The sequence below is a fragment of the Lutra lutra genome, chromosome 11, assembly GCF_902655055.1.
Source record: "Lutra lutra chromosome 11, mLutLut1.2, whole genome shotgun sequence".
NCBI classification, from domain to species: domain Eukaryota; kingdom Metazoa; phylum Chordata; class Mammalia; order Carnivora; family Mustelidae; genus Lutra; species Lutra lutra.
In genome coordinates, this window is record NC_062288.1 from 19,309,782 (window position 1) to 19,327,390 (window position 17,609).

A 17,609-nucleotide genomic window follows, 5' to 3' on the forward strand; every position below is an offset into this window, starting at 1 on the left:
CACACGGATACTAACTACAAGTTTCTGCTAATATTCCACAGCCCACTCCTAGCCCACTTTTACTAATGTGATCGTACAGATCGGGTGGTCATGCCTCAAGGATTTTCAGAAGTTGCTGATTTTAAATAGCCTACCCTGTCTTCCCTAAATATACCAGTGCCTGCTGAACCATGTGTTCCATTTTGGGATTTTAAAAAAGTGGTCTCTCTGCTCACAAGAGTCACAAGTTATGTGGAAGTACTCTACTCGCTTTTTATCTTGTAAGCAAATGAGTTTTCCTACCGAGACTGTTCTCATTTACCCAGGCCTTACATTCTTTTCAGGGAGCATGGATGCAAATGTCCTGTGGTCACCAAACCAAAACAACCTCAAATAAACCAGTGAGAGGTGCCACCTGTGCATTCCTCTGACCACAGAGCCTCTGCAGCCAACAAAACCTTCTGCATTTGATCAGTCCTCACCAGCTAGGCTGCGTAGGCACTTTGAACATAAAGTCTGCCTTGACCCCCAGCTCCTCTGGCTTTTGCTTCTATGTTTTCTTGTTGGGTTTTGGGGGAGAAAAGAGGAGGAGAGGTGGATTCATAAGGCAGTGGCCAAACACTCTAGAACTCTGCAATCTTTGCCTCCGGACTGTCTTCCCTCTGCCCTCCACGTTTGGCATCACTGATCATGGCCCTGAGCTCTTGGATTCCCGACACATATCTCCATTCTCCCCCACAAACCCTGTGGCCATTTGCAGGAACTCACTACCATATTCCCTCAGAGGAAGTGCCCCAAATCTGCAATAAACTCGCTCACGGTGTATCACACAATAGCGATACCATTTTCTATCAGGCTGTGAGCGTGTCCACTCAGCACAGACCAGGAACACGATAGTGGGACCCTCCATTTGATCCAATATTTTCAGTGGCCTCTGCTGCTACAGAACTCAGCAGAAGCATAGCCCGGAAACACACCCGTGAAGAAGACATCCACCAAACCGTAGGCTGAGCCCCATCCCTCCGGCATTGGAGACAGCACACCTTGGAAATGCAGACTCCCTAATGTTCAGCTTGGCAGGCCTGCTGGGACGTTCTGCTGGGGCTTCTCCTTAGATGAGGATTAGGGGAAGAGCCAGGGGTTAGCACGTGGGAGTAGTAAGCGGACGAAGAAGGACAGGGTTCTCACGGAGCGGAGATGGTGGCTTCCCATTGACTTACGAGAGCTCTGCTGTCCAGATGTTTGCAGCTCACAGGCGTGGAGAGGCACCCCTTACACTGGGGAGCGGCACTGTGAACGGCTGCCAAAGAGCTGTGCACACAGTTCTGAGAAGAACCTAGAGATGATGTGCTCTTAAAATACAGCCACGTTGGTGGCCTTTTTGGGTCAATCATTAAGTGTTCTGGGAACATGGTAAAGGTAAGCAAGAAAGGATGGATGAGCAATTAGGAGACCCAGTGCTGCATATTATTTGCAGTGTGGCCTTGGACATGACCTGTGGCCTCCCCAGAATCTCGGTGTACTTGTTTGGACATGGGAAGGATAAACCCTGCCCCTTTTCAAGTGCTCTGTGAATAGAAAGCACCAGGCCAGCGCGGCACGCGAGTCTTCTCGCGGGTCGGGGTGAGACAGAGGCCTCGCTGGGCCTCAGCTTGCTTCCTTCGTTGCTCGGGACCTGCCCATTCAGGATGTCTCTGAGGGGCAAATAACATAATGAGCTTGAAGGGGACCCGTAAACCATGGCGCTCTACGTGGAGGGCACGCCTAGCAAAAGTTCTGGGGTCACTCTCTAGAGTCAGTTGCCAACCCAGAGCCCAGAGGTGGTTGGAAACCCCCTGGGCCCAACCGGATCCTTCTCTCCCACAGAAGCCCTTCCCCCATTCTCCCCTCCCCCACCCCCAGCCGTCTTCCTCCTCAGCTCCTTCCTTTGTCTTGGACGCCTTTGCTCTTCTCTCTTGATCTGTCAGGCAGCTGCAGTGTTTGGCTCCAGGGGGTGGTGGGGGAGGGCTCCATTTCAGATCACAGCGAAACTATTTCTATATCTAGTTTGTAATAAAATGTGGGCTCGTAGCCACTAAGTGGGCTCGTGTCCACCATCACACTGCTGACCCCCGGAACCAGAGGAACAACATTTACTCTCCAGAATAAACACGAATCTGGCCTAAGTCACAGTGGTTATCCCAACAACCTGTTACTACTTACTCATTGCTTTTTCCTAACCTTCTGGAGTGGGAAAGTGGCAACACTGGATTCTTCGGATCGAAGGTAGATGATGGATGATAGATAAATAGTGTGGACCAAGAAAGAAGTCATGAAAATTTAAGCCAACGGGTATTCACTTGTGCCGCTAGAGTTGGAATTGAGGAGACACAGATTCAGGTAGAAACCGCGACTGGGTCCTAAGGAAGACAAAGAAGGGGCAGGGCTAGGTGTGCAGTCCTCATTCAGGTCCTCTGTGCAAAGGAGGCATTGAAACTAGGCTAGCTGGGATTGGTCAGGTTAATATACAAATAAGGGACTGAACCGTGTTAATTGCATGGGCTCTTTCTGAGATGAAGAGTGAGGATGATTCAGGTGTCTTGAGGAGGAAGTTAGGTCCCGGCTGAGGGCTTGCCGCTGGCTAAAAGCCTTTTTTAAAAGTTCTTGGCTCCTACAATAAGGACGTGCAAATATTCCCCTTCCCTTACGGCCTCCCAAGCCCGTTTTAAAAAGAGATTGTTTTAGCTAGGCTTGCTTGCTACATTTTGAAATCTCCTTAGATAAGGAGATAGATGGTAGATGATAGATAGGTAGATAGATAGCTAGATAATGGGAGGAGGGCTTGAGTCCACTCAGCAATTTAAAATTCCTCACTCTTACATCTATACCCCAGTTCTCTTGGAATTCACTTTTTCAAATCCTCAGACAATCTGGTTAATTCTCTTGTCTTGTTCCTCACCTGAGATGGTGCTGAATGCATTCTGGAGAAGAAATGGAAACCCTGGTTAAACAGGCGATGTAAACATTCCTTTTTATTTTATTTTGCCAGATGAAAATACTTTATTCACTGTCACCTAAAGAACACAGAGTGCGGTCCCGGATGAAGGCAAAAGCTTGACCCCAGCAACCCTAAACCCAAAGAGGGCAGGGAAACCTTTCTCAGGACCAGGACAGAAACAACCCAGGGACGCGGGCCCTTGCGTCTGCTTCCTGAGTGGCTCGGTGATCTCACATCACGGAGCAGGACGCTTGGAAGTCCCTTTCCTGTGTCTTGAAATCTCTGTTCAGCGCGCCCCTTTCTCCTCCTATGGGATTTGCCAACTTCCAAATTCCAGGGCCTCTGCAGTCACCCCCAGATGTGCACTGAGGCCTCAGCATTTGCGAGATCTCTTAAGTCGATCTCAAAGTAAAAGATGCTTCGAGGAAGCACCCGGTTCCTCCTAATAACGGCAGTTTGTCATGTGACACCTGCCCCTCCCCCCCCTCCACTGATTCTCTCCGAAAACCACCCACCCACCCCACCGATAAACTAGGTTGACGTCTGTCCTTTATCTGCCAACATCTCCATTTCCTTCAAGGTGGTAATCTTTTGCTTTTGTTCTTTAAGTTCTGCTTTATTCGTAATTGTTCCCCAATCGCTTTGGGGCTTGCATAAACAGTTAACAAAAACACGGCACACGAGGCAGCCGTTTCGCTTTCTGTGCTTGTTGTTCTTGGCACCGGGTCAGTTCTATGAACTTCTGGTGTCCAACTGGTAGGACCTGAAACTCTGTGTTTAACAAGTGCCCGTAGTCAAAACAGTTGGCGTGTGCAAGCCGGGCTCGCTGCTGCTGCCGCAGCTGGTCACCGCAGGTCCGGACGGTGCAGGGCGCCGGACCGTGCTGCTCGGTTTCAGGGGTGGGTTTTTGTTGTTTAGCTGTTGTTGTTTTGTTTTGTTTTTTCTTTTCTTTTCTTTTTTTTTTTTTTTTGCGATGGCATCCGTGCTAATGTGGATCTCTTCAGGTTCCAAAAGTACAACATGTTTACAGTCGTCGTAGAATCAGATTAAGTTGGCAGCCTGAGTCTCTCTGTAAGTGGTTTTAGTTTACATTTCTTCTCCTAGCAGGGTGTTTTGCATAATTTTGCTGATCCTCGGTTATTTATAGACTTTTCTGAAGAAACGGGGATGCAGGAGTGTGTTCTCTTCTGGCTGGGGAAAGTGAAAATCCGCGTCTGCAGGGAGGGAAACTGGCCGTGCCTGGGCAGCAGGCGGTTATTTTAGCTCCTGAAAATTAATTTCTCCTCGAGGTCACTTGATAACATTCCGGAGCGTCCCGCCCAGCCCCTGACATCGGATACCCCGAGGATTGTCTTAGGACGAGTTGTTTTCCTTGGGTCGGTCAGAAACGGAGCAAAATGAAAGTCATGATGCCATTTCCTCCGGGGCGCTCTGGGAGGGTGGATGCAGTGATTGGGTGTTGTTTCACACGGGCCGAGTGGGTTTGTGGTGGCTGTGCTGTCCCACCCACGGGAGCCGGGTCCGCTGGCTACCGCGGCCCTCCCAGAAGCCACCCGGCGGGACCAACCAAGAGCGGGGGGCCCAGGCAGGGGGCGGGGGCGGTGTAGGGGCAGAGGAAGGGCCGGCCGCTGGAAAGTTCATGGCTAGCAAAGTTTGTCCTCCTCTGCGCGTCTGTGATCCTCGGGTGTTCGCGACGTAAAAACAAGAGTCATAATCGACGGCAAGGTGGCATCCCAGCTAATGCATTATCCATTGGATCTTCTGGCCCCGGCAGGGGGTGGGTAGCACCTACTGGTGGCACCTTTGTGGGGGGGGTGGTATGTGCAGGAATGAAGAGGAAATCTGGGCATGCTTGAGATCACTAAGCCGGAATGAACTTTCTGAAAGGGCTTCCATAATATTTACTAGCACAGTTGGCTGGAAATCGCTCTGCTTTGCCCACTGAATGGCTGTGTAATTAAATCACCCCTTGATAGCGTACCTTGAGCACCTCCCATCTCTGGGTCGGAGGCTCCTGGAATTTGCATGGGGAGTAGTACCTTCTCCAGCGTAATGAGTGCGGAGTCCCAGCCTAATGGTCCAGGGGAACGCTTGTAAAGGAGACAATTCATTGTGCCTCGGGCTAAATATTTTTAAAGGAACAAATCGGGAGGGAGGGAGGAAACAGTAAACATCGTGTGGGCTTGTGCGAAAGGCCTTCGGAGTGGGAAGTCGGCCCTGCTGCAGGTCTGTGGGTCCCTCACAGACAGGCCCACACCTACCATCAGTGACTCGCACACGCAAATGAGAATGGATGGTTGAGGCGGAAATTTCCAAGGTAGTAAACGCGGCGTCATTGTAACTGCTGAGCAAGGCCAGGAGCCGATTTCTTGTTCTTCTCCACGTTTCTCTAATCTGTAGCAGAGTGCAGTTTCCTTGGTGGTGGTTTGGTTTGGTTTGGTTTGTTTGTCCTCCTCTCACCTTGCAGACAACAATGATGAGGCTGTCCGGCTTCCGCTCTCTTAATTGAGAGCGTGCCCTCTGCTTCCTCACAGTAGCCCCGCCAAGCTGGTGAAGGACAAGAGAAGCCCTTGGGTCCCAGCAGAAAGAGGCTGAAGGGCCAGGCTTGCCCGTTGTCGGACCTTCCCCTCCCCGTTGCCCATCCATCCCCAGGAACCACACTGCAGAAGTGAGGATCCCCTTTGTTCCCGCGTGATTCTAATCCACCCCCAAGGATGCGGTCCCTACGACACTTCCCTCTTCTTCCTCCTGTACTGAGGTTTTGGGGTTGCGGGAGGACTTGAGGCTCGCCTTTTGAAGGGGCCCAAAGTGTGTGTTGGTTTGTGTGCTCTCAGATAGTGGTGATTATGGGGGCTCCCACTCCTCCGGGTAAACAACCTCACGGCCAGAGTGAATGAAGGGACCTGGAGAGAACCTATAGGCCTTTCGGATGGAGCTGGAGAATGGAAAGGTTTCCCAGTCTTCCTGCCCTGAGGCTTTTGCATTTGAATTAGCCAGTCCCGCCCACCCTGGCATCCTCGAGAGAGTGAAGGCACAGCCCTTTGTCCACCTCTCAGAGCATGCCGCCCCTCCCAGGCCCTCCAGACATCCGCCCGCCGATACCTTTCAAATACCCTCCTTCTTTGCTTTGATCCTTGCCGCCCTCCTGGAGAGAGCTGTGGTTGGATGGATAATTGCTGGGTGTGTCTGGGCCCCTTAGCAGCAGCAAGCATTTGTGGGTCCCTCTGGGGGTCCACTCCTGGCCCCCAGGGAGTGGTTCGGCTGGGCCCCACACTCGGTGGGAAGCCCATGGTCTGGCAGGGTCCTGGAGGCTGCGGGAGGGCCAAGGCATCCAAGCAGACTGGGAGATTGCCGGTTCCCAATGCCAAAGGCAGCAGTTGGGCCAGATTTGAGTTGGTTTGTCAAACCTATGAGAGTTTGCAGGTGGCCACCTCACTTGCTGGCTCACTCATCCCCAAGGTCTTCTCCTTTTCTGGAACAACAGCAGTGACACATAGATTAGGCAGAGTTGGTTACTCCTCGGCGGCGGCGGCTTAGTCACCTTCTTTCATCCCAGACGCTTGTGGCCCTCCGGGCTACCTCAGCCTCGGGCCGCCGGGGAAGGCACGATTTGGCAGTCCTCGGTGACCAGTAGACTGTCCCCACTTTGACCTTGCTACAATTTGCCATCAAAGTGGCACGTCTCAGACTAAGAAGAAGCTCCATTTGCTCCACAGCATGTCCGAGCTTAGGACTCTGTCCTCTGTCCTCTCCTCTTTGTCTCCAATCTGGAGAACAGCGAGGGTTTTTAGGTAAATCAGTTGCATGAATTTGCTAGGGCTGTCATAACAACGTACCACAGACCAGGTGGCTTAAACCACAGAAATTTATTTTTTCACAGTTGTGGAGGCTGGAAGTCCCAAGATGAAGGTGCTGGCAGGCTCGGTTTCTCCGGAGGCCTCCGTCCTTGGCTTGCGGATGGCTGTCTTCTTGCTGTCTCCTCCTCAGGTTGTCCCTCTTGTATCAAAGGGCTCCAGACCTCCTGGAATAGAGCCCACCCCCAACTGGCCTCATTTTTAACTTAATCACCTCTGTGAAGGCCTTATCTGCCCATTCATCCGGTCACATTCGGAGATACTGGGAATCGGACTTCAACATACGGATTTGGGGGCGACGTAATTCAGCCCACAACGCCGGTGCACTGAGCCTGGTCCCACTGTAGCTCTGTTCCTTAGCTGCGTCGGAGCACTTCCGCACCAGCAAGATGTCGAGGTTCATCTGTGCCTTGTTCTGCACATATGAGTGTAGAGAACCAGGCACCGTCTCTCTGTGTGGGTGCACAGTCAAAGGGAACACAATGAGAAAAAGATAAAATATGTTCAAAGGCACAAGATGTCACCAGTGGCGGTGGACGTCTGAGTAAGCTTTCATGTGTCCTGTGATGATTTTTTGATGATTTCAGCAGCTCACCTGCTTTGAGGAAGGCTGTTGTAGGGGTGGGCTGAGCAGGGGTAGCTGGTAGACCATTTGGCCCCAGAAATCATCTGACAAAGTGTTACCTTCCCTTCTGGGCCTCTTCCTCCCGATGCCTTTCTGGGCAGACTCCTTGAACTGTGAATAGATTTGTTGGCGTGATCCTCTCGGTGTCTTGCCAACAATTATGTATATATATTTAAATCTGCCCTCAGTGTTCATTCCCTCTGGAAGTTGGGAACCCAGCCTCGCATGGGCTAGGAGAGGAAAATTTAGCCAGTTATGTCTCCCATTTCAACAGCTGCTCTTTTCCCAGGGGCCTGTGGGTGGCCGTCCATCTCCTTCCCTCTTCCCTTGCTGTGAGACATCTTTGACCTGGAGATGCTAGGAGCCATCAGGTGGCCCCCTGATAGCCCTTCACACAAAATTTCCCCCAAGTTCTTTTTCTTCCGTAAAGGACATTTGTTCCCTCAGAAGGTACCCACCCTCAACCAAGGCAAGAGTGGGGTTCCCGGGGGCCCACCTGGAGAATGGCAGAGACGAAAGCTTGGTGTTCTTGGAAACTGCCGCCCCACTCAGAAACCCACGGATGAGTTGTGGTCATGCTTGCTCAAGCCACAGGGAAGCTAGGAGAGGAGAGCTAGGAACTAGGAGCAGCCCTCCCAGCCCTTCATTGCGCACTGGGTTCCTGCTGCGGATGACTCGAGTTCGGGTCTCGACAGCAAGACCATGGAGAGATGAGTGTTTCTGCGGGCTGGTGGGGAGGATCCATTACCCTTTGTGAGCCAGCCTGGATTTTGGTCGGAGACGAGGAAGAAGGGGATTACTGCCCCGAGAGGAGGTCAGGCGTCTGCTCCCTTGCAGCAGTCCAGCTGCTCTGTGCCGAACAGCCAGCTTCCGGCAGCCTGAATGCTGCTGCTGGTTCCTCCTAGGTTTAACAGGCGGGTTTCTGCCAGTGGAGGGGGGAATCTGGGTTATTTATAACGGCAATAATCATAAAACTCTTCTTTTATGTTGGCATAGCCTGACTCAACTTTTAAACCTTTTTTTACATGCCTGATCTCATTGACTCCTCCTTATAACCCTGGGAGGGCAAGTATTGTTAACCCCTGAGCATGGAAATTCTGGAAGGAGAGCCAGGGTTGACACTCCAGCTCTTGGACTCCACTGCTTCTTCTCTTGATTTCAGCTGCCTACTGTCTGTATTTGGTTGCCAATAAGGTGGTAGTTTGGGGGTGCGCCTGGGTGGCTCAGTCAGTTAAGGGTCTGCCTTCGGCTCAGGTCATGACTCCAGAGTCCTGGAATCGAGCCCTGCATCGGGTTCCCTGCTCAGCGGGAAGCCTGCTTCTCCCTCTCCCACTTACCCTGCTTGTGTTCCCTCTCTCTCTGTGTCTCTCTGTCAAATAAATAAATAAAATCTTTAAAAAAAAAAAAAAAAGCGGTAGTTTGAGAATTGGAAAACCAGGTGGTTGGGTGTTTTTTTTTTTTTAATTGTGTTTCCTGTCAGTTATAAAAGCAACATTTGATTGCTCACTCTGTGCAATGCCCTGCTCTAAGACCTTTACGGTTAATCTTCACCACCACTGGTAAGAAGACGGGGGTTGTTAGCCCCATTTGTCGGTTGCCCATGAGATCCTTCCGAGGGAAGATGAAGAAATGTGGGCTAAGTGACACACCTGAGCTGAGTGGCCAAGAGTGCTGTTCACGGATCATGGTCACTCTAGGGGATGCATGTCTGCAGTCACACACTTGGCCGTGTCCTCCTCCGCGTTGTGGGGTTTGGAAGAAGAATGGTATTGATGGCAGGCTTCTCTAGTTTGCAGGTGGCAGATTTGGGAGGGAGAATGGATATGTGAATGGATCAGGGTCCAAAACGATTTCAGCAGGTCAGACTAAACCAACCAGATGACATTTCTAAAGGATACCTGTGGCTTCGTGGCTTGGCAGGAACTTGTGTGAAATAAGACTTAGGGGTGATACAGTTATCAGAAATTAAAAAATCGAGGTTGGCTCTCTAGCTGTGTAGATAGGAGGATCATGTCCAGGAGGGACAGCTAGGAGCTGCTCAGACCCCGTCAAACCCCAGTTCTCTCTTCTGAGTTCCACAGTTTATGAAGGACCGACAGTAGAGCTGAAGACAGCCCAGAGATGAGAATAGTGAAAATGATGTTTTGTGAGGTTTAAAAAAGACGTCTGGGGTGTTTAGCCGGGAGAAAGATTTCAAGGAGCAAGTATTTGGCAAGGTGTTGGTGAAAGGGAAGTAAGACTGGGTCAAGGTGACTCCCACGGAGCAGAAATGGGATTAACATGCAACATTGCAGAGCTGCTCAGGAGGGGAGGAGGCTCCAACAGCCAATGGAAATGCCATTCTGTCCCACCTGGTGCACGCTTGGAAGGCGCCATGCACGTCAGGTCTCCAAGGGGAGAAGCCAGGCTGGGCAGCCCCACGGCCAGAGTGCTAGGGAGGCAACAGCAGTCCCAAGAGGGGGCCAGCAGGGATTAGCAGAGAGTGATTATCTGTGGGGCTTCTTCTCGCCTCTTGGGAGTCTGTTACTCTGTCCCAACATCAAGGTCTAAGATGCCATCATTGGTGGCAATGATGATTCCGTCACGGGAATGACAGTCCCTCTGATGGAAATGACGGTTGTAGCAGAGATGAGGGGCTGGCAGAGGGGAACTGTGCCTCAATGCCTGGTGTGTGTGTGTGTGTGTGTGTGTGTGTGTGTGTGTGTGTGTGTGTACGTGCGTGTGCAAGCGCATGTGTGATATTGTTTGAAGTAAATTCACACTTCTTCATGGACCCAAATTGGCCTTCTTTGAGAACTATCATGGAGGGCCTGTGAGCTGTCTCCTACTGACCACCTTAATTCCCTTAACTTAAAAATTACCTCGTTTAGGATGCCTGGGTGGCTCAGTTAGGTAAGCAACCAACTCTTGATTTCAGCTCAGGTTATGATCTCAGGGTCATAATCTCCTCCCTCAGCGTCTGCTTCTTCCGCTCCCTCTGCCCCTCCCCTACTCTCTCTGTCCCTATCTCTAAAATAAATAACTTACTTAATTTTTAAAATTACATCCTTTTAGTGATTTTTAAAATTACATCCTTTTGAAAGTAACTCTGAGTTATCCTTTAAATATAATTTTTTTTTTAAGATTTCATTTATTTATTTGACAGAGAGAGAGTGTAAGCAGAGGGAACAACAGGCAGATGGAGGAGGGAGAAGCGGGCTTCCCACGGGGCAGGAAGCCAGAGGTGGGACTCGATCCAGGACCCAGGGATCATGACCCACGCTGAAGGCAGATGCCCAACCGACTGAGCCACCCACACGCCCCAGCCCTGATATCCTGAAGCAGTCTGTTCCTAGTATTACTATGAACATTTGTATACAAGAATTTGTTTGGGCACATGTTTTCAGTTCTTTCGGGTATCTACCTTAGGGCAGAATTGTTGGATTCTATGATAATTCTGCGTTTAATTTTTTGAGGAACTACCAAACTTGTTTCCTTTCTTTTTTGTTGTTTTTGAGAGATGGAGCATGAGTGCAAGCAGGGGGAGGGGCAGAGGCAGAGGGAGAGAGAGCATCTTAAGCAGGCTCCGTGCCCAGCTCGGAGCCCAACACAGGGCTGGATCTCATGACCCTGAGCTCATGACCTGAGCCGACATCGAGAGTCTCACCCTTACCTGACTGCACCATGCAGGTGCTCCCCCAAACTGTTTTCCATAGAGGCTGCACCATTTTAGTCCCACTGATAGTGCCTAAGGGTTCCAATTTTTCCACATCCTTGCCAACACTTGTCATTTTACATTTTGGTTGTTTTGGGTTATTTTTTATATACAGCCACCCTAGTAGGTGTGAGGCTGGAGCTCATTGTGGTTTTGATTTGCTTCCTACTGACTAATGATGTTGAGCATCTTTTCATGTGCTTGTTGGCCTTGTGCATATCTCCTTTGGAGAAATGTCTGTGTTCAAGACCTTTGTGCATTTTTTAACTGGGCCAAACCTGCCTGTTTTTTGTACTTAGAATTAAGGTTCTAACGTTAGAGCAGTAGAGGTAAATATTGCATCTTTTTATCATAAACCACCTGTTTGCTGAGAATGTAGGCCACCGACTCATTCCCTGGGTGCTGGAGGTAGTAGGAGAGCACAGGGTTAAGGAAGCAGGGGAAGGTGCTCCAGAAGGATCAAGGGCTCTGGGAGAGTTGACCCAAGGAAGCTGTTCACAGCTCTTGCCCCGTGGGCTATCCTGGAACTCAGCAGAGACTAGGAAAGCTGTTCACCTTTGTCTCTGGAAAGGGTAGGGCTCCCGGGCCACAGAGCCTGCCCTTTCATCTGTGAAACATGGCAACATCTTGCAGACCTCCTCTTGACAGTCCCCTAAGCGTGGGAAGTATACCCATGGGCCCTTGACCTACTGGCCTAGGGTTCAGCAGAGAAGGCTCACAGCCTTACCCACACAGGCAGCCTGTCTCTAGGCAAAGCTGCAAGTAACTGGGAAAGGAGGACCGGACTCTCCTTCCAGTGAACCTGGGTCAGGTCGGTGATCGGCTCACACCCCCTCATTCCCACTGGCTCCATCCCAAAGTAATGGAATTGTGGAGACCAGTTCTGCTTGGCCAACCAGCACTACACCCTACCTGTCAGAAGCTGACGAGTTCTCCTTCATTCTGGGAAGAAACTCTCCAAGAGGGGAAAGGGAGCCAAGAATCCAGAGGCCCGAAGTCACGTCCTCTTGAATTATTCTCCTCGGGAGACTCCCTCTGGCCGGCTTCAGTTATGCTGGTAAGCCACTGAAGGAATGGTCCCAACGTGGGATGGTCTTGCAAAGGCAGGAAGGCCCTGCTTCGCATATGTGGCCTGGTTTAAGAGGATACTGTCTTCCCCTGGGCCGAAAATTCTTCATAGAGCTGTACTTCTGTGGCTTGTAAACCCTTTGTCTCTTAGAAGTTTGTTTTTAATTCTCCTTATTAGAGGACATATGTTCCTCAGCCAGGATTGACTTTAGACAGTAACCAGGTAGTAACTTCAGGTAGTAACCAGGTTTTACAAAAAAATGTTGGAACAGGGACGCCTGGGTGGCTCAGTTGGTTAAGCAGCTGCCTTCGGCTCAGGTCATGATCCCAGCATCCTGGGATCGAGTCCCGCATCGGGCTCCTTGCTCGGCAGGGAGCCTGCTTCTCCCTCTGCCTCTGCCTGCCACTCTGTCTGCCTGTGCTTGCTCTTTCTCTCTCTCTCTCTGACAAATAAATAAACAAAATCTTTAAAAAAAAAAAATGTTGGAACACAGCAGAGATCTCAGTAGAAGATAAAATTGCCCAAAATGCACTTTGCCACCGGATTTTTTTTTTTTTAAATTGAGGGGCACCTGGGTGGCTCAGTGGATTAAGCCGCTGCCTTCGGCTCAGGTCATGATCTCAGGGTCCTGGGATCGAGTCCCGCATCGGGCTCTCTGCTCAGCAGGGTGCCTGCTTCCCTCTCTCTCTCTCTCTGCCTGCCTCTCTGTCTACTTGTGATCTCTCTCTGTCAAATAAATAAAATTTAAAAATCTTTAAAAAAAAAAATAAATTGAGGTGAACTTCGCCTAACAATTTTTTTAAAGATTTATTTATTTGAGGGAGAGAGAGCAGGGGGGAGGGGGCGAGGGAGAGAGAGAGAGAGACTCAAGCGGACTCCACACTGAGCGCAGAACCTGACCCGGGGCTCGATCTCACGATCCTGAGATCACAGCCTGAGCTGAAACGAAGAGCCGTGGAATTTAGTCGACTGAGCCACCCAGGTGCCCCCTCACTTAACACTTTGAAAGCATACAGTTCCGTGGCAGTGAGTTTGTTCCCAATGCAGGATAACCATCGCCTCTACCTAGTTCTAAAACATTTTCGTCACCCCCAAAAGAGCCCTTATACCCATTAAGTAGTCCCTCCCCGCTGCCTTCTTCCCCAGCACCCCCACAATCACTGATCTGCTTTCTGTCTCTGTGGATTTGCCTGTTCTGGATATTTCTTATCAGTGGAACTCTACAACACGTGGCCTTTTGTGAACTGTTGGGTTTTTTTCGGACCATCGTCTTCCCCCCAGTCTCCTTGCCAAGCTCAAGGAATGAACTCCCTAAATAGCCAGAATGAATGAAAACTCCCCTCTGGAATTAGTGGTTAAAATGTCCCACAAAAGTATCTTTCAGTCTTTATAATAATGTCTCTACTCTCGAAAGCACGGGGCCAGGCATTGCCGTGGACTCTGCCCTGCGTGCTGGATGGGCCCTGGGGGAAGGAGGAGCAGAAAGGCCTGAGCTCCCGCAGGCGGCCCAGACCAGGCCCGAGCGGACAGCGGCTCTGGGAGCCGGGCCCATGCAGTTTGCACGTGGCCATCAAGCCAGGGAATGGGGGTGGGGTGGGGGTTGCGGCAGGCCGCCCCCCAAACCCTTCCCCAAACACCGTCTGCTCAAATCAGCCCCCAGGGGAGCCCACTGCCTCTGACCACACCTTGTGAGTGCAGTTCAGGAAAACCCAAGTTCATCTGCCAAATTCGGGATACAGCCCTGACTGTTCCGGGCTTTTCTTTCTGCCTTTCCCTAATCGCATCTGGGCGTGCTCTCTTAAAGGGGAAGTGGTGCGTTCTGACTGGCCAGGGCCCTCAGCCAGGAGCCAGGAAACAGCTCCCACGAGTCGCTCGCGTCGCCCAGCGTGTCACTGGCTCAGCCTCCTTATCCAAACGGCAAGGCTGTCTCCCCAGGATGTGTAAGTGTGAGCGCAGGGCCTGTCTGCCACACAGGATGGCATGGGGCTGGGCCCAGGTCACGGAAGAGAGAGCCTGGCAGGCGGAGTGTGCTGTCAGCCCACGATCCATTTAGCAAGTCCGAGGTGTAGCACAGACCGCGCTCTGGGGCTGTGGGCTGGCACCGGAGCCCCAGACAGGGCTGAGGCATGCGGGGGGAAAGGAGCTGCCTCAGAAAGAGGTCAGGAGTAAGAGGCTGGGTTGGGGACCAGTCCATTTTGGACAGCCCTTCTGGAGGCACTAGCCTTAGGGCCTGGGAAGAAGTGGAGTGGGAAATTTTATGGCACACCTCCCCTAGCCGTGGGAACCTCACCCACCCGTCACCCCCACTTCTCTGCACCTCTGCGCAGCTCACTTAATGCATAGACCTCCCTGGCCATCAGTTTGGTCATTTTTATATGTAATTTGCATGAAGAAATAGTTCGGGTCTCTTGCCCTCGAACTTTGAAAATCACTTGACACTCGGGACTTGTGATTTTTCCCATTTCCTACTTGGGCGGCGGGGGGGGGGGGGCGGTCCTCGGTCCCGGGTGTGCCCACAGCGGGCCCTGGGCAGACACTGCTGGCCGGCCTCCCACCCCCCCACCCTGGGTAGACTGGCCGGCTCCCTGGGATGACTGGCGGTGTACCTGCCCTGGTTTCTTGCTCAGGTTTTGTTTCCTGTGTGCCCATGGTGATGTAGAGGAGAAAACTCATACGGGCTCACACACACAGTCACTAACTCAGTTGCCACAAGCAAAGTGACTGACGGTCGGAAGACAGACCCTCCATCTATGTTAGGTGGCCTTCTGCCCGGGTTTTTGTGCGCATGGTGGTAGTCAGTGGCTGATCTTCAATCAGGTGAAAAGGCTTTGTTCTCCCCAAAATAATTCAGACCTTCCGCTCCTGAAGAAGGGAGGGCAGGGGCAAACAGAAGGGGGCCGGGGAGAGACAAAACAAGTGTGTCTCTGTACGCACATATTGACAGGGTACAACCACACCCTATTTCAAGACAACTTCCTGTTTGCCACTGCCAACTGCCACTCCAAGGAGAACAGAAGTGGTTCCGTTATTAGTGGTTGCTGCAGGACCCCGGCAGTCTGTGGGGTGAGTGGTTCTGGGTGCCACCGTGGGCTTCGCAGGAAGCTGAGACCTCGAAGCTTCTCTTGGAAGAGGCTGTGGCCCTGCACTCTGGAGACTGGAGGTCAGGACAGAGACAGATCGAGCCCCGGTGGCCTCTCCTTCCTCAGCCTGTGTGTTTTTTTTTTACAACAGTGTGCTCCCAGAGGATTCTTGTACATGGAATCGTTTTAATTCAGGGGCAGGGAGAAGGAGCTACCCACTTAGTAAGGCTACGCCTTGTATTTAAAAAAAAAAAAAATCGACGTTTTCATGCGGATGGGGAACTTAAAATAAGTGAGTTGGCACTTACCACAGTAAGTGAGTTGGTCGCTACCTCCTCTGGGTCGTCGATCCTCCCAACACTCATTTCTTCGACGCTGAACGCAGCAAGTGCCTATTAGGGCAAGACACAGGGCCGACTGCCAGGGATAAGAGGGAACGAGGCACCTGCCCTCGAGGTGACAATGACAGGACGCCAGGCTGGTCAGCCAGGGATGACAGCATGAGGTGTGTGGCGAGACAGGGCGCATCAGTGTCTGGGGGCGGGGGGCACCTGCCCGCTTGCAACCCTATGACGTGGACAGTGTTGTTCCCATTTTATAGGTAAGGAAATTAGGGCTCGGGGAGTGGGTTACATTATCTGCACAGTCACAGAGCTAATGGGTGACAGGTCTGGGATTTGAGCGCAGATCCTTCCGATTCCAAAGACAGCAGTGTCTGGTCCACATTTCCCGTGACTCCCAAAGCTGGCACAGAGCATGAGAATCACCTCAGTACCTTTCTTTTTTTTTAAAGATTTTATTTATTTATTTGACAGAGAGAGAGCAGGAACAGTGGGGAGGGGCAGAGGGAGAAGCAGGCTTCTCGCTGAGCAGGGAGCCAGATGTGGGACTCCATCCCAGGACCCTGAGATCATGACCTGGGCCAAAGGCAGATGCTTAACCGACTGAGCCACCCAGTGTGTCCCCCCTTGGGACTTTTAAAAAATACAGATTTGGGGCACCTGGGTGGCTCAGTGGGTTAAAGCCTCTGCTTTCGGCTCAGGTCTTGATGCCAGGGTTCTGGGATCGAGCCCCCACATCAGGCTTTGTGCCCAGCAGGGAGCCTGCTTCCTCCTCTCTCTCTGCCTGCCTCTCTGCCTACTTGTGATCTCTGTCTGTCAATTAAATAAATAAAATCTTTAAAAAAAAAAAAATACAGATTTGCGGGCCTTGGCCTTACTGCACCAAGTGGTCCCAGAGATAGAGGTATGGCCTGGCCCCTTTCTCTACCTCTTGCTGCAGGATTCTCCCCACCTCCTGTGGGGTGTGGACAGGGCATGCCTGTGACAGGGACTCTTTAAGCACTTGCCTCTGGGGAAAAGCTACTGATGGGAAGATTCAGTCCAGCTGTTCAGGTGTTTTAGACATTGGGAATCCCCATTCGCATATTTTCTCCCCAGAGACACAGCAGTCCATGCCTCCTGCTTCACCCAGCTTCCAGCTGCCTGTCACACCTGTCCCTGTGGCACCCTGGGGCGGGGAGGAGGTTAGCTGTGCCAGCCTAAGGTAGAATCCAACAGCTAGCTTATCCTAAAGCCGGAAGCCACCAGTTTTCACCTAAGCTTTGGAGGCTCCTGTGTTTGGACTCGTGTGGCTTGTGCAGTGGGTCTGTTGGGTGGTTGTTGGAGGCAGTCGTTCTGATGGAAGACTTAATACCATGCAGAGGAACTTCTCAACCCCTCCACTACCGTGTTGGCTCTGGGCACATGAGGACAGCCGGGACAACAAAAGGCCTGGTATTATTAAGAGAATCCAGGCTCTGCCTGCAGGCGGAGTCCCACAAGGCAGGAGGGCTAGACCTCGGGTCCTGCCGGCAGCAGCCTTCCTCCACCACTCAGGGTGACCAAGTGGTGGCCAGCCCGGGATCTGGAGTGTCCCCCCATCCTGAGGGAACCCTCTGGCAATGACAGTGTCTCGTCCCCACCATCCCAGTGCGTGGCACACAGTGTCGTGTCTAGGAAATGCTTTACATATGAATGAACGCATGAACAGGGGTGACTTAAACACGTTTGACTCCTTCCTACCTTTGTATTTGCACCTGTTCGCCCTCCTTTGCCCCCCTCTCAGATTAAGGATGTGTTCGTAGTTGTTTTTGTTTGTTTTGATTTTTTTGTCTTACATGGACTTAAACAGCTGTAACAAAACTAACCCTATTAAGCAGTCCATCCTATATCCTTTGTCTTTTTCCCCATCTGTCTACATTCTGTATTCATATAGATGTGAGTGTGTGTGTTACATTTTTTTTTGTTTTTGTAAAGTAATGATTCATGGTTACACATGATTTGTGATATT

The 17,609-nt window shown here is 51.3% G+C and overlaps 1 protein-coding gene across 13 annotated transcripts in view; it reads left to right on the plus strand.

The window, feature by feature from the left end:
• The window catches only part of ATXN7L1 (ataxin 7 like 1), a 233,505-nt gene that overhangs the window by 153,001 nt on the left and 62,895 nt on the right, over positions 1 to 17,609 (plus strand). Inside the window, exon 1 of one of the 13 annotated variants that reach the window (XM_047695963.1) lies at positions 3,556 to 4,027. The exons of 6 other annotated variants lie outside the window; for them this stretch is intronic. The gene's annotated coding sequence lies outside the window, so the exon portion shown is untranslated. Of the gene's footprint in view, positions 1 to 3,555; positions 4,028 to 5,249; positions 5,274 to 8,794; positions 8,807 to 14,056; positions 14,139 to 14,436; positions 15,262 to 15,291; positions 15,359 to 15,460; positions 15,571 to 17,609 lie in introns of those variants that run through there. 6 more of the 13 variants (XM_047695969.1, XM_047695968.1, XM_047695965.1 and 3 more) reach the window with 6 other exon arrangements.